This window comes from Canis lupus, chromosome 14 (assembly GCF_048164855.1).
Source record: "Canis lupus baileyi chromosome 14, mCanLup2.hap1, whole genome shotgun sequence".
Classification (NCBI taxonomy): Eukaryota; Metazoa; Chordata; class Mammalia; order Carnivora; family Canidae; genus Canis; species Canis lupus.
This window is the reverse complement of record NC_132851.1, coordinates 4929463-4950960: the sequence shown is the minus strand read 5'-3', so window position 1 is coordinate 4950960 and position 21498 is coordinate 4929463.

The window sequence follows — 21498 nt, the reverse complement described above, 5'->3', positions numbered from 1 at the left end:
ATGAGCAGGTGGAGGAAAATCAGACCTCCGCTGAGCAGGGAGCCTGACATTGGGCTCAACCCCAAGAACCTGGGATCATGACCTGAGCCGAAGGCAGATGCTTAATTGACTGAGCCACCCAGGTGCCCCTCATCTAAACTTTTTAATACTGATGCTATTTATGGTTTTGGCTGTCATCACCTCTTGACATAACTAAGTCAGTAAGTTGCCAGCACCTAGGCACTTCCTTTTTTGCCGTGTTCTATATTTACCTCTCATAATTTCCAGGCGGTAACCCCTAGGTGTTGTATGTTGGTAAACAAGTTCAACCTGATGTGGAGGAAGCACCAGTTGAACAAATAATTCTTGAACTGACAGTTCTGACAAACTGCATCATTGCAGATGCACATTGTCCCGTTAAAACTCTTCCCCTCAGCGGTGTTCTGAAATCTTGGGCATGTAAAGCATTCTTTCTATTCCTTTGACAACCGAACAGCTGGAGAATTCTGAGCAGCTGGAGTAGGGGTGTTGGTTGTTTCTCTTTTACCTGGGTTCCTTCACAAAAACTCACTTTGATCACCCTCACCCACCCTATGTACATTTAGAGAAATGCAAACAATTCTGTTATCTTTTGATATTCTGAGGCTCAAAGTTCTCTTTCTGGCCATGTCTGCACAAGTTATCAGTAATTCCAGAATCTCTTTGATGCCTTCTAATATTATCTACTATAGATGAGCCCTAGGTAACAGGCATCATGAGGCAATAAGGGCACAGTTCTGGGTAAAGGAGTTCAGATAACTGCAAGAGTATAACTCTTTAAGCTCCAAAGAGTTTTATAATTTGTGACCATTTGCAGCCCAAAGTTTCTCCAGGTGGTTCATATCGGCCTCATAGACTGTAACAAATGATATTTCTCTGCGGTGCCCCAGCTGCTTAGATGGGACTGTGGTTGTCATGAAGGGGGAGTGTGATTGTCTGATGGCCCCCACTGCAGCCCCTCTGGATCTACTGTCACATGCGTGTCACCCATGGCCATGTTTCCCAGGGGCTGTGCCCAGCCAGTGACCAAGCATGACGGTGCTCTTGGGCGTCACTGGACACAGGACTCCTCCACGGGGAGACGTTGGCTCCAGAGCTCCCCTCAGCCTGGCTGACGCGTTCTGAGGACCGGCCCGCTGTTTGAGACTCTTCCTATTAACTCCTCCTTCACGGGGCTCAGACATGCAACACAGTCCGAAGGCCCTCCCTGCCTTCGCTGGCTCCCTCTATTTCCCTTCACAGGTATTGTCCTCAGTCGGTCCCTTGACATCTGACCCTGGCAAGGGTCCCTGTGCAGAGCTGCTCGGTGCTCCCGTTGTCACATTTCACTTTTTGTGAGAAGAAGTCATCCCGGTTTTGTTTTGTTTTGTTTTGCCCACAGTCTCCTTTCCTTTGAACTTATAATCAATCCTTCATCTTCTTATTTTGTTGTTGTTGTTTTAAAAGATTTTATGTATTTATTCATGAGAGACACAAAGAGGGGCAGAGACACAGGCAGAGGGAGAAGCAGGCTCCATGCAGGGAGCTTGATGCAGGACTCGATCCCGGGACCCCGGAAGCACACCCTGAGCCGAAGGCAGACGTTCAACCACTGAGCTCCCCAGGTGCCCCTCAAAGAGTCTTCTTGTGAGCCCCCCAGAATGTCTAGATTCCAGAGTGGTTATAGCACAGACCCAAACAGGGTCTACAATATTCTGATTTTTGAGATTTTGTGGATTCATTTGTTTGTATGTTTGCTGTGTGTGTGTGTGTGTGTATGTGGTGTGTGTATGTATGGGAGGGTGTGTAACAGAACTTGTGTACTCTTGCTTCTCTCTCCTGCCTGGTAAAGTCCCTGCATCCATCACTTGGATGATAAAGTATCTGTCTCTCACCGCCTGTTACTTTCTCAGCTGGCTGCCTTCACTCCTGATGCTCTCTTATTATTGCCAATATTTCTGCTTGGCAACTCTTTGTCACTGCATACTGCAGAGCTTTGTTGGACATATCTAGTGTTAGGATTGTACTAAAATGTAAAGAGGGGCAGCCTGGGGGGCTCAGCGGTTTAGCGCCGCCTTTAGCCCAGGGCCTGATCCTGGAGACTCAGGATCGAGTCCCACGTCAGGCTCCCTGCATGGAGCCTGCTCCTCCTGCCTGAGTCTCTGCCTCTCTCTCTCTCTGTGTGTCTCTCATGAATAAATAAATTAAATCTTAAAATAAATAAATAAATAAATAAAATGTGAAGAGTTATAAATGAGCACAGTAAAGCAGGATGTATAGTACCTTGTTTGTAAATGGTGAACTGAAGGAAACTGAAGGACTCTGGGGCTTACCAAGGCAAGAATGCTAGAAGCTATACTAAGTAGGCTTGGCAGATTTCCAGAAAAAATAATGGGCAGACTTGATGAAATTTTTTGAATGATAAATCTACATACACCAAAAATAACCACATGTTGCAGCAGACACTGTTGACTTTCCTGGGATCTCTACTATTTCTGTATACCCTTCGCCTAGTTTTGGTGAGTTTTTACTCTAACCACTTGTGACTCTGACTTTGCTTTGGAACGTGTCCTTCAAGTTACTGGAACACTTTACTTGCAGGTGCAGAGAAAGAAGTGCCTGGGATTTTATACCTTTCCAGGCAACCTTTATCTCATGATGAACATGGTTTGGAGTCCAGCTCCCTTGCTTCAACTGGGGACCAATATGAGGCATAATTTTTATTATGTTAGATCTTCCCTGATTACATCAAAGAACCATGTCTCCAAAAAAAAAAGCTTACCTGCCATTACAACCTCACTTGGCTCCTTCTGTTCTCTTCCTGGCCTCCTCTGGGAGCAAATAAATGACTCCTCCTTAAATAAATGGCTTGCACAGAATCTTCATCTTAAAGCTGCTTCTGGAGAACACAACTGCATTGGATTGAATGATGTCCTGAAAAAAATCATGTCTACCTGGGGCCTGTCAGGGGGACCTTATTAATATGCCAATGTAACCAATTAGGATTTGGTCATGCTAGATCAGAGTGAGCCCTAAATCCAGTATGACTGGTGTCTTCCTAAGAAGAAGGAAATTTGAACACAGAGATACAGGCACAAAGGAAATGGCCATGTGAAAATGGAGGCAGAGAATAGAATGAAACATCTACAAGCCAAGGAATGCCATGAATTGTTAAAGGTCACCAGAAGCTGGGAGATTGGCAAGGAACAGGCCTTTCCTCAGAGCCTCCAGAAGGAATTGAGGCTGCTAGCACCTTGATTTTGGATTTTAGTCTCTGGAACTGTGAAAGAATAAATTTCTGTCATTTTAAGCCATACAGTTTATGGCATTTTGTTATAGCAGCCCTAAGAAGCTAGTATACCCCAACCGAAGAGACAGATATAAGCTATAGGAAGCAGATGAGCTATAATCTATCTTACATCTCATATTTTACATAAGATCATGCAGCTTTTATCAATATTTATTTTTAAAACTTCATTTAAAAAAACTTCATTCAGTGAAGTACCTCTCTCAAATCAATAGCTGACATTATACTTAATGAGAGAAGCCTACAAGCAATCCAATTAAAAATCAGAAAGAATACAAGGATGTCCATTATCATCATCATTATTTAACATTGTTCTGGATAGTGGATATTCTAGCTAATCCAATAAGATAAAAAGGGAAAGCAAAAAAAAAAAAAAGAAAAAGAGAGAGAGAGAGAAAGAAATCGGGTATGAATATTGAGCAAGATGAGATAAATTGATCATTACGGCAGACATTGACTACTTGAAAAACCACAAGTAATGTATGATACTATATTAAGAAAGCTCAGGAATAAAAGATAACTTACTTATAGACTTCGATAAATTTTAAAACACCTGTATGGATAGATTTTATGCCGTACTTCTGCATTAAAAACTAAATATTAAAAATTTTGAATTATCACATTAATACATAAATTTACTAAAATTCCCATTAAAGTTTCAATGAGATTTTTTTTGGTGGTGGGGGGAATATAATTTAAAAATCCTAAGATTCACTCCAAAGAACAAAGACATGAGAAGAACCAAGAAATTTTTGCAGAAAGGAAAAAAGAATTCTCACCAGATATTGAAAGGCAATATAAAATTAGAGCAATTGACTGTATCCAGTAAATGACATGGTTCTGGTGCAGAAATATACAAAAGGGTAGGACAGAATAGAAAGCCCAGAAATAGACCAAATATTTATATAATCATGATTTATATAATCATTTACAGTATGATCGTGATGATATTTCATGTCATTATAAAAATATTACTCAATGAATTATACTGGGAATGAAAAGATAACTCACCCAAAATTAAATACATCCCAACTGAATTAATGTTTTCAGAAGAACTTCAGTTTTCCAACAAGGGCAGACCAAGCAATTTGATCAATCATACTGCTGAAAACAATTTAAAAAACTGAACAGATTTTCAAATACATTTGCTTAGAGGCATCTGAGAGCTGAAAAGCCCATGAAGAATGGCATGGTCAAGGTCTAAAAGAAGAAGGAAACTCAGGGACATGCATTCAGCATCTGGGGATGCTTTACTCCCAGAGGTGTTAGCTAATTCCAAAGTAGGTGGCTGAGAGGCTGTAGACAACAGCGCTTTTGAGAGCCTGAGGAGTGAAGGGTACAAAATAGAGTATGAGGTTAATTGAAAAAGGAAGCCTCCAGTAAACTCCCATGCATTGGTTCAGCATCCTGAAAGGTACATCTCATCTGGATAAAGTGTGGAAATAGATGAGCCTTTATACTGAACACAGCTTTCAATCATCTCCAACTTGGGAATGAAATTAGCTTGATCCGGGATTGTTAGAACCCAAAGCTTTCTTCCAGAAGTAAGTGTTAGGTCCTCTCTGAAGGAAGATAGCATCCTCATTACCTGAAATTTTTCTACAGTTTTACATATACAATATCTGAAACTCAATAAAAATAATCAAGTGCAAAATGAGACCAAATGATATTATTAAAATCCATGAAAATTGTTCCAAGATTCTTGCATTATTTTAGAAAAGAGTAAAAATATCAAACAATACTAAAAGACAAATGACCACATAGGCAAATATTTGCAAATCACATCACAAGGAGTTAATATCATTCCTATGTAAGACATCAAAGAAAAACATTACAATAGAAAAAATAGTCATAAGATATGCACTGGTACTTGACAAAGAAGATGCATAAATGGTCCCTGAATATATTAAAATATCTAATCTCACTAATAATCAGAGATATAATAAGAGAAATGCCCAATCTCACTAATAATCAGCTAATTTTCAAATATGAGCTATTATTTTCATTTATCATATTTAAAAAGAGAACAAAAACAATCATAATAATTAGTGGTGATGAATGTCCAGGAGCTAAGTAGGGAGGAATAGAAATAAAAACAATGTTTTTTTCTGGAAGGCAATATAACAATATGTATCAAAAGATTTGAATGCATGCTGCTTAATTCAGGAAATCCATTTTTTGGAGTTTGGCTATAAAAATCACATATATTTGCAAAGATTCGTTTTGAAGTATGTTTAAATAGGACTATTTATAATGATAAAAAATTTATAAACATCCAAAATGAGAAAATTGACTATAATAGTTTAGTACCCACACTAAACGGAGTAACACAATTCAACCCTTGAAAAGATAGCAAAGGCGAATATTTAACAAAAATGAAAAGTTATGCATGACACATTGCTAAGAAAATAAAGCATGTTGCAAAACATAACTTCACTTTTGTGTATATAGGATAGACAACAATTTGTTTTTGTTGTTTGTAGAGGTAGTTTTTATTTTGTTCAATTGTACATATCTGTGTTTTTAAAAATAAAGCTCCAACTTTGAAGATTACATTAAAAATGTAGCTTAGGCCAATTCTACTTTCATATATAAGATGTTTTAAATGCTTGTTGAAGTTGAATATGAAAAAAAAAGTTGAATATGAATAATTTGACCAGTAGACTTACAGAGTGAGAAGGGAAAAGCTTTACAGTGGTACAAGGTCCCACGTGATTCTTTGTCCTCATCTTCTGCTACCTACCCACCCCTACCTCCATCACTCAGGCCATATTGGCCAATTGTTCTATAAAGGACCTTATACCTGCCATCTAGCCTCTGTCTGGAAGTCCCTTCCTCCAGATATCTACACAGCTCCCTCTTCTTTTCTCCAAGACCTTTGCTGATATATTAACTTAATGATTATTTTCCTGACCATTGTCCTGACAATATTTAAAATTGCAACCTACCATTTCCTCATTCTGTACCTCTTTGCTACTATATTTTTCTCTAGATCTCTATCACCATGTAACATGCTATATATTTTGTTTTGTTATTGTTGTTTGTCTGATTTATTTTACATTTTCCCAAGATCCCAGATGATTCTAACGTGACCCAAGTTTGCAAGTAGCAGGTTGGGGCACAGGCTTCAGGGTTATCCAGTCATGGGTTCCAGTTCTGCACTGCAGCTGAGAGGTACCATAACCTTGGGTAGCTCCTTGGTGTCTCTAAACCTTGCTTGCAAAATGCAAATCATAGAAGTCCCTCTTATTTCCTAGTTTCCTGTGAAGATGAAGTGAGACCTGCAAGCACTGGGCTTTGCTCATGGTGCCTGGCACACGCCAAGTCCAAAGTAACCAACAAGCTTTTCACTAGCTGAGATGTAGCTTTTTTCCTCTACAATGGTTGTGGAGCCTGGTCGCAGTTACTGCCTCACTTTTTTTTTTTTTTTTTTGGTGGAATTTGTTGAGGTTTTAGCAAAGCCCCTGCTTGTCCCTTGAGAGCCTAGGTTTTCTTTGGTGTCAATACTCTTAACTGTTACTTAGGCTGCACCAGTTCCTAAGAGCAGAGTGAAGACTATTGAAGTGGCAGTTGCCAAGGGTTCCTGGCTGAAGGTGCTATCAGCAGGAGAAAGGGAATGCTGGGAAGCTCCTTTTGAGGAATTGCATATATATGTGTTGATTGTACTTGAAATTTTCATTTGAAATATTTTCTTTCTTTTAAACTTTCTTTCTCAGAGGCACATGGGTAGCACAGTTGGTTGAGTATCTGACTTGGTTTTGGCTCAGGTTGTGATTTTAGAGTCCTGATCTCAGGGTGTTGAGATCAAGTCCTGTGTTAGGCTCTGTGCCCCTTGCTGAGTGTGGAGTCTGCTTGGATTCTCTCCCCCCTTCCCCCATCTGCCCCTCCGCACCCCATGCATGTGCACACTCTCTCTCTCAAATGAATGAATGAATTAATTAATTAATCTTAAAAAAATAAAACTTTCTGGGAGAGAAAGATCATTCCAGGAGATGGCCTAAGATTCTAGCACTGGAAGGCTCATTTCCTTGTGGAAACTTCAGATTTGCTTTATTTTAAAAGTAAACTCTTAGCCCAATATGGGGCTCAAACTCAGGACCCCAGCATCAAGAGTCACATGCTCCACAGACTGAGCCATTGGGCACACCAGTAACCTTCAGGTTTGTACCAGGAACATTTCTCAGATTTTTTTTTATGCTGCTTGCAATTTTGCTATTTAGGCAAAATTTTGCTATTACTCAGAGAGCCCTATATTAAAGTGACTTTTCAGTGGAAATGATTTCTCTCTAACTTACCTTCCTGAAAGATATGATAACAATGAAGGAGCAAGATACTTTTTAAAGAGCTTATTGGGGCAGCCCGGGTGGTTCAGCAGTTTAGCGCTGCCTTTGGCCCAGGGCATGATCCTGGAGTCCTGGGATCGAGTCCCACGTCAGGCTCCCTGCATGGGGCCTGCTTCTCCCTCTGCCTGTATCTCTAGTTCTCTGTGTGTGTGTGTGTGTGTGTGTGTGTGTGTGTGTGTGTCTCTCATGAATAAATAAATAAAATATTTTTAAAAATAAAAAAATAAAGAGCTTATTGTTATTCATTTAAAGCAGAAAAGTATTTGGAGCTCTAGTGGCATGTGGAATCTGAAGCTCTAAATCTGGCCTTCAAGCAGTTTCAGTTCTATTAGGGAAATCAGATTTGCATATAACTAACTGCAGTAAAGTTTGCTGACAGTAAAAACAAAACAGACAGAAAGAGCTAGGTGTGGTTATTAGCTAGAGCTAATAACTTCCAGCTAGGTGTGGAACAGGCAGGCTAAATGGCTTTACAGAGATTTTGCCAGCCCCAGATGAGGAGGAAGGGCATTCAAGAGTAAGGATCAGCAAGAGCAAAGTTGCAGGGATAGGGCAACAGGTTGCACATTTGCAGGATGGTGAGAATAGTAGTCTGGTGTGGCTCCCCCCGGGGCCACAGGGAGGAGTGGTGGAAGAAGGTGCTAAGAGAGGCTGGTGCGTGGCATGTATGAAAAGTCAGAAGAGTCACACTTAGAAATCTGAATGTTATCCTACAAACAATGGGGAGTCATTGTTTTGAGCAAACACAGGTCATGACGGGATCTGTGTTTAAGAAAGATCTTTGGGAGACAGGGCCTCAATCCTTGACCTGACACTGAAGTGCTATCATTCTGTGGGGTTCACCTACATCACCCCTAAAGTGATGTAGGTGATCATTTGGGAGAGGAGCTATGGAAATCCCAGGCAAGTAGGGGAGCCACAGAGAGACCATCCAGGCAGCAAAGATCCCAGAGCATGTCCAGTCAGCTTTGGCAGTGTGTAGGGGTTTGCTTTGACAGCAGTTTATCTGCCTGCTGTGGAAGAACATTTGTTCCCCTCACCCACATTCAACTGTTGAAATCCTAACTCCAAGGTGATAGGATTCGGAGATGGGGCTTTTGCGAGGTGAATGGGACTAGTGCTTTTATGAAAGAGACCCTGGAGAGATCCTTTGTCCCTTTGCCCACGTGAGGACATAGAGAGAAGATGGCCATTTAGGAACTAAAAGTCAGGCCCTCATCAGATACTGCATATGCCCGGGTGCCTTGATCTTGGACTTCTTAGCCTCCAGAACTATGACAAACAAATATTTGTTGTTATAAGCCACCCAGTCTGTGGTGTTTTGTTATAGCAGCCTGAATGTACTAAGACACCACCTGACTACTTTTCTCTCAGACTCATTGAAAACTGAGTTAGCATTCTGAGTACATACCCACTGGTACCAGTGCAGGTGACCATGGAAAGCTCAAAGCTGGGGGGAAGTTTGCAAGGGTGGGAAGAACATAAGAAAGAATCAAACTGAGACCAAAGGTTCTCTGATGCCTCCTGACGGTGTGACTCATCTTCATGTAATTGCTGAGAGCTCGCCACTCCTCATGGCCCCACCTTCTGGCCTGCTGTCTTAGGAAGCCCACCTGAAACAAGGATATGAATGAGAGTAGCTTGTTTGGGAAGTAATTCTAGGAAGCACCAGTAGGAGTGTGGGGAAGTGAGGCAGGGAAGAGAAGGAAGTCTATAGCGTGCGTTAAAGAGCAGGTAGCTGCTGTGGGCAACTGAGGTCAATCACAGTGGGACCTCTGAGTGACACTGTAGAACAAGGGTGAGGAAACTGAGATATTCACCTACCAACTCTCATCTGCCATCAGCTGCAGGCTGCTTCCAGGGTGTAAACTCTCCAGCAGGCCTACCAATGGACTCAGCATGGTCCAGTGACAAGAGTCTCAAGTGCTTACAGTGGGAAAGGCATCAACACACACAGATATTTAAAACATCTGCAGAGCAGCAGGCATAATGCTTGGCACTGGGATAGAGGAAAGCAGGGTAGACTCTTAGCTGCCATCTTCGATTCTTCCCTAATACCTCCTGGGTAGTCAAGCCTCCTTTCTCACTCTGGCTCCTACCATGGAAGTCGGTTTGGTTTGGTTTGGTTTGGTTTGGTTTGGTTTGGTTTGGTTGGTTTTCCCCAACTTCCTTTTGGATATAATTTGGTGGGATCATTCTCATCTCTCCAGGCTAGACCAGTCAGATACTCTCTCTCCCTTATGGAAATTGATCGTTAGGCTGAATGGCAGACATTTGAAAATGGTTGCTTTGTCCAGGAACTCCCCCTTCATGACCCCCTGCAGAGCAGCTGGGTATTGCCTGTTTCTAACTCTGTGACTTTGGGGGTTCTCCATAGCCTTCCTATAACCTTCTTTTTGCTTAATCATGCCAGTGTCAGTTTCCACTTGGTGTAAACAAAGGACTCCGATGCAGCCTTCTACTGCAATTTTAATCATTTTTAAAAGTGTTTATTGGGCAGCCCTGGTGGCACAGCGGTTTGGCGCCGCCTGCAGCCTGGGGTGTGATCCTGGAGACCTGGGATCAAGTCCCACATCGGGCTCCCTTGCTTCTCCCTCTGCCTGTGCCTCTGCCTATCTTCTCTCTCACTCTCTGTGTCTCTCATGAATAAATAAATAGAATCTTAAAGAAAAGAAAAGAAACCTTAAAAAAAAAGTGTTTATTGAGCATATGTACTAGGCACCCATTAATCATGGGAGATACCATGTTTTAAAAAATGTCTGCCGTCGTGAGGCTTTCGGCAAAATATGGGGGAAATTTTGAATAAATTATTCCCCAATGGGCCATAGAGTGATGCGTGTGACAAAAGCAGATTTTAGGATATTAAGCAAGTGGGTATCCAAGATGTTAATTTGGATTGGGCCCAAGGAGACAGCACAGAGGATGTCTCACGCAGGCAGAGACATGAAGATGAGTGAAGAATACTCCAGGCACAAGGGATAGAAAGACCTGAGCCAGGTTACCTTGGCCTGACCTTGGCCTTTTCTCATTTATCTGGTTGAACTTGATCCTTCCAGCTTCTTCCTGCTCTACTATCACCTAAGGCAATGGTCCTGGCTACAGGAACTTAGCTCTTTTTCTCCACAAGCTTCCCATCCTTTATCTAAAGCTCAAGGGAACAAGTCAAATCAGTCACCTGCAATGAATCTTAGCAATGTGGGAGGTGCGGTGGATGCTGAGATGTACCACCCAGATACCCCTCATGACGGAAGAACTCATTCCTCCCGCTGTGAGTCTTATTTGAGAGCAGACCATTCTGGAGAGCCATCCCATGTTCAGAACTCTAAGACGTCCTTTGAGGCTGCATTGCCACCCAACTTCTCCCTCTATTCAGTCCTACTTCTTCCCCTTCCCTTCTACAGACTCTGGTCCCAAGAGTATTCCTTACAACTCTCCTGCACACCAACCATCATCTCAGAGTCTGCTTCCCAAGGAACTACCTTGCAACATATGGAAGGAACCAGAATTAAGGATGAGAAGACTGAGCCTGTCACTTCCAGACTATGTTATCTTGAACCTGCCTCAGTACTTTCCATTGGGGTCAGTACCCACTAATTGAGAGTGCTTGGTGATTCAGACAATGGATGGAGCTTTCTCTTTAAATATTTTCAAAACACACAAAGTTGTCAGTTATGATTATTTTGAGGTGGAAAGGGGAAAAACAAAACATAACTCCAATGAATAAATGAAAGATGGTACAAAAGTTAGAGACCTTGGAGAAGAGATAGCAGGCAAGAGGATACCACGGTTTTCTAGAAGAGACGCAATGAAAATGAGAAGGAGACCAAGCACTCCTGAAAATGAGAACTTGGAAAGAACGGAGACACGGAAACCGAAGGGCAAACAAGAATCCAGTAAATAAGCCATCAGTCATGTGCAGAGCTTCAGAAACATCAAGTGGGTTAAGCAATGATGTCAAGTGTCATATTTAAGAGCATTGTCCACATTCACTCTTCCAGAAATGTTTAATTTGCCTTCAGTAGTCAACTTGGAAAGTGGGGAGTATGGGCAGGAACATATCTGTCTCCTTCATCATTGCAGACTCTAAGCTGAAGAAGCTGCTGGTGCTCACTGGGCATCTGCCAACTACTTATCATTGTTGAATAATTCTTAAGTGTTTGAAAATAAAGTGAATAGTTTCTTGTCACTATTGAAATAGAATGTTGGAAAAATCAGTGTGCCACCAACCTGTGCCACACACATAGAATTCAGATGTACCCACTCCTACTTTGTCTAGCTAGCCCCATTGCTGACCATAAACAGATCTATTTCTTGATATATGGGAAGCTGTTTGTCCTATGCACCAGAGGAAATCCCTTAGCTTCTCCCTTATTTAATGTCGATTTTGTGCAGCCCGGGTGGCTCAGAGGTTTAGTGCCACCTTCAGCCCAGGGTGTGATCCTGGAGACCCGGGATCCAGTCCCACCTCAGGCTACCTGCATGGAGCCTGCTTCTCCCTCTGCCTGTGTCTCTGCCTCTCTCTCTGTGTCTCTCATGAATAAATAAATAAAATCTTTTTAAAAAAATAACATCGATTTTGAACATTGACAATTCTCTAAGGAGTATGTAAATGAAGCACTAATAAGACAGCATGCTTCTAAATTTAGTCAGGAGAGGGTAAACACATGTTATAGAATATAGATGAGAAACCTAATGGTACATTTTGAAGGGTCTGCTAACAGTCAAAATAAAACAGTTCTTCTTTGAAGTGAGACTACATCAAAGCAAGCTCTTTTCACCTTTAATCATTTGCCTAAGTAGAAAGTATAAATACACATGCCCAATTGAATGGGCAATCAGGACATAATCTCGCTTCCCACTTTGGCCTAATTGTGGTAGTCTGTTGTTTCTCTAGAAATGACTGTGACATTTGGTGGATCACCACACAAGGATCTGTCTCTCTCCCCACTGAAGGGGATTTTTAATCAGAGATTTAAAAATCTCTGATTCCCTAGCATGTTGCAGGGTACCTGGTGCATGGGAGACATTAAAAGCATATCATAGGAAAGGAGAAGAGAAAAGGGAGAGGGGAAGGAGAATGATGGGGAGTCCAGTAAGACTCACAAGGATCATTCAGACTTGTTGGAACACTTAGCTCCTGCTGGCTTCCAGGTAGCTTTCTGACTCTTTGAATACTGGGAGGTAGTGAGAAATACATAAAACTGGGGATCAGGAGACGTGGGTTTGTGTCCTGGCTCTACCGTGTAATGCTTGTACATCATTAGAAGAGTAACTTAACCTCCAAACCTCAGTATTGCCTTCTGTGAATTGAGGTTTATTATTTCTGCCTTAAAGAAGTCTTGAGTGATTAAGTGAAATAATATATGTGAAACCATGCAGCAAACTACTGAGTGCCGTGTAATTTTTGCTTATAATTATTATTACCTTGGAATCAGAGAAAACTTCAACTGAATATTTTGAGGAAGGAGAAAATATGTGGGTGATCTTTCATTCATTTTTCATTCATTTTTTTTCCTCCTTATTTTTAGGATTTTACTATTGTATTTGTATTGGATGATTATGTTTTATTTTGTTTTTTAACTATCTCGCAGCAAAAATGATTCTAAAGTTTTACTAGTGGTCTCTAGTCAAATCAGAATCACTTGAAAACTTTATAAAATATAGATTCCCAAGTCTCAACCCCAAGGGATGCCATTCACTTGTAGAGTGGAGATAGAGGTGCTGTATTTTGAAACGCTACCCATGTAAGTCTGATGAGCAACCAGGCCAGGAAACCTACACAGGCCTTTCTTTTTCCTTTTAAAACTTTCTGAAGACCTTCAAGGTCAGGCCTGAGAGTTTATAAATATGTCCCTTTTTACTGGTTGATTGCCTGGAAAATGCTATAAGGGATCATGGCATTAGACTTTGTTATTTGAAACTAGTAATGTTACAGTAGAAATTCTAGCATGACCAGGACATTCCCGTAACAAATTAACAGACAGGCATTTGGACCTAAAATCAAAGCTCTGGAGTAGAGTGGGAGATACGGAGCTTAGTAAGGCTTTTAGGAAAAACACTTCAGTTGCTTGCATAGAATTTCCTCCAGCTTCAAGAGGGAGTGGCATTGAGACATACCTCCTTCTCTCAGAATGATGTTTGGATCTGAAAATTAATGTGAAAATGAATGGTGTTCAGCAGATATGCATTATCATCTGCTGGTCCAGACTAGTATTTCTTTCCAGGGTTATCATCCATCACAAATGTTGGGGAAAAAGACAGTCTGTTGAAATTCTCATACTTGTCTGTTAGAAATGTAAATTGGTACAACCTCTTTGGAAACCTATTTAATAGTCTTTAGTAAAGCTGAACATTTGCATATTCTATTTCACTCCTACACACGTGTTTAACAGAAATACAAACATATGTTTACCAAAAGACATGTACTGGAATATTTATAGTCTCACAGGTCATAATAGCTCAAAACTGTGAACTACCCAAATGACCATATACAGTAGAACGGATAAATTGTAATATGTTCACACAACAAAGATAATGAATTATCTGCAATTATTTACAAAGTTAGATGAATTTCACCCACATAAATTTGAATAAAAGAAGTGAGACTTCAACTGGAAGCTGAAATTAAGCCCAAGATGTCTATCTAAAGTGTAGCTGATGATGCTCACTAAGGGAAAACTGGCATTCATTTTCTTTTCTTTTCCAAGATGCCAGGAAGAGCCCACACACTGTGACCTCTGAACACTCTTCCCAACTGACTATATTGCTTGTCTTTAGGGAAACCTGACAAAACAATATCTGAAAAAAGATATGCCCATAAGGTATATTTTGTTTATTTTATTTTTAAGTTTTTTTCAAAGATTTTTAAGTTTTCTACACCGAGTGTGGGGCTTGAACTTACAACCCTGTGATCAAGAGTCACACACTTTACCAACTGAGCCCCCATAGGTTTGTTTTACAAACGCTTTCTGAGTTGATAATTCAACAATGCCTTCCAAAATTAAGGAAAATGCTGGTTCCAAATCCAGAGTAATTTTCTTTTTACCTCAAAACCTATCTTGAACAGAGCTCAGAAAAAAGTACTCCTTAGTTGGCCAGCTGAATGAGATATTCAAAAACTACTGCAGAAAAAAAAAATGGTGCATTTTAAAGAATTTGAAAAAACTTTTACTGTATTGCTATGTATATGTTTTTAAATTTTTTCTTCATTTTAAGTCAATTGATATGGAATAGTGCAAAGCAGAAATCAATATATTAAATAAAATCACCCTAAGTCACCTCCCCAGTGATTATTAGCATTAAGTGAGTATAATTCCAATTAGTCTCTAGGCATAGACAGAAATTATTTGGTAAACATGGGCGCAAACTTAAAAAACAAATTACGAAGGAAAATTGCTTGGGAAATCTCCATTTATCTCTGTGCCAAACCTTTTTCAGGTCATTCCTTTGATGAGATGAGTGCTCTGATAACAAAATAGTTGGAATTCTAAGGCAAATAGTGCCTTTCTGATGAAGCATTGGCCTACTTGGGTGGCAGGCAGGTTGGAAGTTCCCTGTGGGGACAGAACCAGGATGTGGACTGTCACAGAGCAAAGAAGGAAAGAGAAAGCATGATCCAGAGTGGCTGCTGCCAGAGTAATAAACTGCTGAGGGGGAGAGAGGAAAGAGGGGGAAGGAGGAGGGATACCCATGAGGAGATGAACAAACAGGAAGAGAAAAGGTGATCAGGATAATGAAGACTTGGAAGTTTTGTAAAATGATCCTGAATCTGACCAAAGGAAAGAAATAAAACAACATAGTTTGTCACTGGTCTAACTACTCTTAATTAAAATAATTCTACGTTCTTCTGTAACTTTTAAGAGGAGATGTCTTGGACTGCTGATTGTGCAAATTCTTAAACTCTAGCTGCTTTCAAGTGAGCTGAGCACAAAAATAAAATTCTTTGTTGCGCACCTCCTTCTCCAAGGGTTTAACAAAATTTTCACAAGATCAGGATTAATTTAATTGAGGTTGAAGTGGAGATGCGGTAGAGGGAGGACATGGTGGTGGAGGGGGATGAGGATAGTAAGGTGCAAAGTTGGGCTTTTCAGCAATCTGAGATGCCGCCTTTCTGGCCTCGGGTGATTGAGTTATCACTAGCTGGTCTAAGGGACTCAAGGACACTTCAGAATGAGAAGGAGGAAAGATAGCTTTTCCCTGCCCTGAAGCTTTCTCAAGTGTAAGAGCTTATAGATCACAGCCACCAGGGCAGAAAGCGCTTAGAACTTGGCAAATCTCTCCTTGGACCTTGCTTCCATATCAAAATCTCAGTTGAAGCCTGCTTTTGATACCCATCCTCCCTGGTTACTGAAACAGTAAACCTGGGCCACTCATAGCCCACTGTTACTGAACAATATGTGCCCTTCCTTCACCCATGAACTTCACATGTACTAGCCTGTGTAGTGCTCTTCACTCCATGAAGTAGGTACCGTTATTATCTCCATTCTACAGATGACAATGGAGGCAGAGAGAAGCAAAGCAACTCGCCCAAGGTAGCAAGGCTAGTGTGTGATTCCAAAGTGGGTACTCTGAGCAAAGGGCCTGGTGCCAAAAACCTGACTCATGAAAGCTGGAAGCAAATAAAGTTAGGATAGAGACCACATTTCCTTAAAACAAAGCCAGTGCCCTTGCTGTAAGCTCTCCAATGATTTCAAATGGCTTTAGAGTCACAAAATCCCACAGTGTGCCACCCTCTTCCAATTCATTATGCTGGTTGTCGGCCTCCTGCCTTGCACCACACCAGGTGCTCAGCTTTCATGCAGGAAGGAAGAGGTAGACGTGTGTGAGTGAGTGTGTGAGTGTGTACATACCTGTGTGTCTATGTGAATTTTGGCTGTGTGTGTGTATGAATGTGTATGTGAATGGATGTTTGTGAGTGGGAAGGTATGACTTTATGTAAGTGGAGGGGTTTGACTGCATCTGTGAGTGTGTGTGTGTGATGTGTGTGTATATGTGAGTATATGCAAGTGGAAGTGTGAATGAGTATGAAAGTGAACTTTTGAGGGTAGATGTGTGTGGATGGGTGTAAAATGTGTCTGGATGAATTTGTACGTGTGTGCACATCAGTGTGTGCATACATACATATGCATATATATGTGTGTTCATGCAAATGTGTGTGAATGTCCAAGTGTGTGCATGTGTGAGTCTGTGAATAAATACATGTGCGTGTGCGCATATTTGAGCAACACACAAGTGTACTTGTGTGTGTGCACGGTGTGTGTGTGTGTGTGTGTGTGTGTGAATGAGTGAATATGTATGTTTTTCCCAGCTTCCTTTACTGGTGGCAAGATCAAGTGACACATGAGCTCTGCTCTCTGACAAGAAAGCTTGAGGAAGTTGTCCAAGGACAGCTCTGGCCACAGAAAAGAGAGGATGTCAGCCCTGTGCCACTGCAGGAAGTTGCCAGGTGGACTCTGACTGGCCGGACCATAGCAAGCCCACTGGTGCCACTGCAGGCCTAGCTCCCTGGACCACTCCATGTGCATGCTGCCTGCGACCTGGGGTCTTATGGGTTTATTTTTCTCCTAGATGAGCAGTCGAGTGCTAGAGAGGGAATAGCTTAGGCTTTGGAGTCATACAGACTTAGGATCAAATTCCTGCTGTGCCTCAGGACGTTGAGTGACTATGGACAAGCTACTTAACCATTCTGTCTTCAGCTTCACCACCTGATAAAAGAGAGCAATAATACCCAGCACAAGGTTTATGGTGAGGATCAAAGGGGCCAATGTATCTAAAAACAACAAGAAAACTAGGCTTAGTACTTTGCACAAAATATATGCTTAATAAATGATATTACTGTTCCAACAGACAATGAGAACAACGATTCTGTTTCTTTCTCTCAAGTTGCCACTTTGGGAGGCTGGCAGAAGCTTTCTGGCCCATCTTAGTTATATATTAGGGCATGTTGGAGGCCATTAACAAGCAGGGTCAGAGAGAGTTAATATACCAGAACAGGGACAACGCTGCTCATGGTCACAGGGGAAATGGGCCCTTCACTTTCCAAGAGGAAAGTATGAGTCTCTATTTTGCCACAAACCCAATTTGACAGCTGAAAATTCACACTAGAGTGAATTATGCCTCTTTAAAAATGCAACACTCCACTTGTAAGTGCGAGTTGATTGCCCAGTGTTTCAAGGACCAGAAGATGAAATAAAGAAAAGAACTCTCAACGGGGAGCCACTGTGTCACGGAGGAGAACAGATCAGAACAATGTGGCTGGCCGAGGCCACCTGCCTCAGAGGCGGGAAGTGAGTCAATAAAGGCACTAAACAAACAGTTAGGCTTTAGTGTTCTAAATCAGTTTGTACAGTGGTTAAAGCTTGTGGGCCGAGGAGCACTGAAGGCCTGCACACATCCTCTATTAAGTCTGAGCCAACCTCCTCTGCCAGTGCTTTGTTTACTCAGCGTCTCTCATTGCAAAATGGCAGCCCCTTTAGGGTCAGGAGCACAGCTGGGTGGAGCAGGGGACAGAGGATCTCGGTGATGGTGATGGTGATGGGCGGGGTTGGTGTCTGCATCCACAGGTGTGCTGGCTCCTCTGCCCGTGGGAGAAAGTGTTGGCTGCTGATTCCTCACAGAGAGGGGCTTGGGGTCCTGTCACCTGAATAAAACAGAAGCCTCAGGTGAAGAGAGTGGAATGGAAAGACACAGGCAGAAAACACTGTCAGAGAGAGTCTCGGAAAACAGCTTTTAAGATTATTGCTCTGAGGTGGGAAGAGGACCCGTGGGGAAAGAAGGCGGCTTGCAGCAGTTCTGGTCACCCTGGAGAGCAGGGCCTCAGCCCCCTGCCAGCCTGCTCCTCTGCCTTCCCTCTAGGTGCTTAAAAATGCCTCTAAATGTTAAAAGGGAGTTCTTTAGAATTTGGACAGATTCGAATTAAGAAACTTTGGGAATATGTGTTATGGTCTCACAGGTGATAAATGACATGATGTTATACCAGTGAATACCAGGAGTCATGACATTCACAAGAGGCAGCTTTGCCATCATGAGAAACTGGAAATGTTTTTGAAGGGGAGAAGCGAGGGTAGGATGGTTCCCATAATTAGCCCTAACTTCACAACATCTCACATTTCGGAGGCAGTGAAGGAAAGGAGACCAGGCAGGTTCCAGAGGACACAGAGATTCCATGCAGGTGCAGGGCGCTGTTCCATGTGATGTACTTGTCTCTCACCTCAGAACACTGAGGAGGGTTTTCTGGGCTGAGACACAAGTGGATCATGAGAAGTAAAAGGGTATTGACACCCCTCTACCCAAAGTTTTCCAGGCTTGGCCTCCTCTAACTCTCCCTATGTTGCAAAATTTCTTACTTCTTCCATCAAAATTCTCATCCTTTCAGTATAGTATAGTGGTTCTCAACTGGAGGGGATTTTACCCCCAAAGGGACATTTGTCAATGTCTGGAGATATTTTTAGTGATTCCACCTGAGAGTTGGAGTGCCGCCGGCATCTCTGTGGGTAGAGGCTGGAGATGTTGCTCAACATCCTGACAGGAACAAGAGAGCTCCCCACATCAGAGAATTATTCAGCCCAAATGTCATCAATCCTGTGGCTGAAAGAAACCCTGCTTCTATGTCCTGACACCACAGCTTTTTATAATAATTTTATTATTGAAAAGCATCTATTAGTACTACTTGTACTAATTATTGTTTAAAAGCATCTATTTGTACTAATATGGTTTATTTTTTTAAGATTTTATTTATTTATTCATGAGAGACATAGAGAAAGAGGCAGAGACACTGGCAGAGGGAGAAGCAGGCTCCATGCAGGGAGCCCAAGGTGAGACTTGATCCCAGGACCCTGGGATCTTGACCTGAACCAAAGGCAGATGCTCAACCACTGAGCCACCCAGGCATCCCTGTACTAATATGGTTTAAATGGCCAATAGTCTACATATAACCTGCCAGGGTCAGTTGGCATTTAAAAGAGGTTCTCACTTGTTGGCAGGAATTTAAATCCTCACAAAAAGGAAGTGAAGACCTTTAGGAAACTACAGGGAGAAATACTTTGCATGTGTGTGTTGGGGAGGCCCTCCTGGTGATCCCTATGGTCTCATCGTGGAAGCACCCACCCACCGGCTCCATGGGCAGAAAGACCAGGCCATGCACTCATTCTGGCAGGGGCTGAAATGAAAACCCAGGAATGCCATCTCCCTTACCTGCCACTGATGAGAGGCACAAAGCATGGACTGACATACTATACTATACCTGGCCCAGGTCACCATGTGATGGGAATGATTCTATGTTAAAATATTGAAGGGATGGCATAGGTTGTGTGAAGAATGAATATACCAGTCCATGATGCCTACTTCTACACTGTTCTCTGCAAGCTGTGTGTGAGAATGCTCGAAACGAACCTCGTCGGTGGCTCTCAATCTTGGCTGAGTGTTAAAATTCACTGAGGAGGCATAACAAATTCTGATGCCCAGGTTGATGCCAAGGCATTGAATAAAAACCCCTGGAGGTAAAACGCAGGCATTAGTATTTTTTTAAGTTAAATTTTTATTGAAGTATAACATACATCTAGAAAGTGCATTTCTCTCTAGCAATTCAACTTGCATAACCAGCAACCAGGTAAAGAAATCCAATATTGCCAACACCCAGTAAGTCCCCTTTTTACCTCCTCTATAACCTCCCAGTCACTATCCTTACCCCAAGGATAATGATATCCTGACTTCTGATAGCACAGCGTAAGTGTCATTTAACAGATCTGCTATTGCTTTTAGGTACATCATATTTTATGTAACTGTTCTCCATTCATTTAATTAGACTTTGAAGATGCTTTTAAAAAAATGCATGAGATGCTTTGCCCATATGTCTTTGTTCACATGTCTCCTTAGAGTAGATTGATTCCTAAAAGTGTAATTTCCAAGTCCAATGGTATGAAATTTTTAAAGGCTCTTGATTCTTATGGGCATTGGTATTTTTAGAGATCTCCAGGGAACAAGATGTGCAGCCACAGTGGAGAATCATTGCGTTGGTTTATGGAGTGCTTCAGATTTGTTCTCTAAGGAATATACCTTGAGGCAACCTTGTTGGGTCCCCTCTCTCTTTGGGAACTTTGTATGCTATCATTCAATAAACTTTACTATTGCTCAAAAAAAGGGGGGGGAATATACCTTGAGCCACCACTGATACCTGGTTGAACTTGATTCCAATCAAAATTCTTCACAGATGAAAAAAAAAATTCTTCACAGATGGAACAGATACCGATGTGGCAGTGGGGATATCTTAGTGCAAGGAACGTTAACCAATTGTACATCACTTTAACAACATTGCTTGTTCTCACCAAACAAGAAGCCCCAGGTACATAGATAAATAAAGAATTTGGTTAGGAAGAGAATGAAGTAAAGAGTATGTATAAAGCATCGCCTTTCAAATCCTTTTTAGAACAACATGTGTATCTAGCCAGGGAGATGGGGACATGGAGTGGGAGAAGGAGAGAATCTAAGTAAATAAATCATAATATCTTAGGCCGGGTACTTGATGAAGTATTTATAATTTATTATTTCATTTGATTTGACACACTACACACAGAGACACACATACAAAATATGGAATATGTATTGCTCTATTTTACATGAGGTCCAAGTCAGAGATTTAAATGATGTGTCCAGGATCATACAGTTAGCTAGCAAGGGCCAGGGCTCTAACATGGTCTCAATCCTGGTGCCTTGAGCACTTACCCTGCCCAGGGTCAATTTTGAGATACTTGCATCAAATGATCTCAGAGATTTATTTTAGATTTTTTCCTTGATTGGAGTGCCGTTTTCAACAGTTTTATATTCATGATCTACTGGAAAGCAGGACAAAAGAAT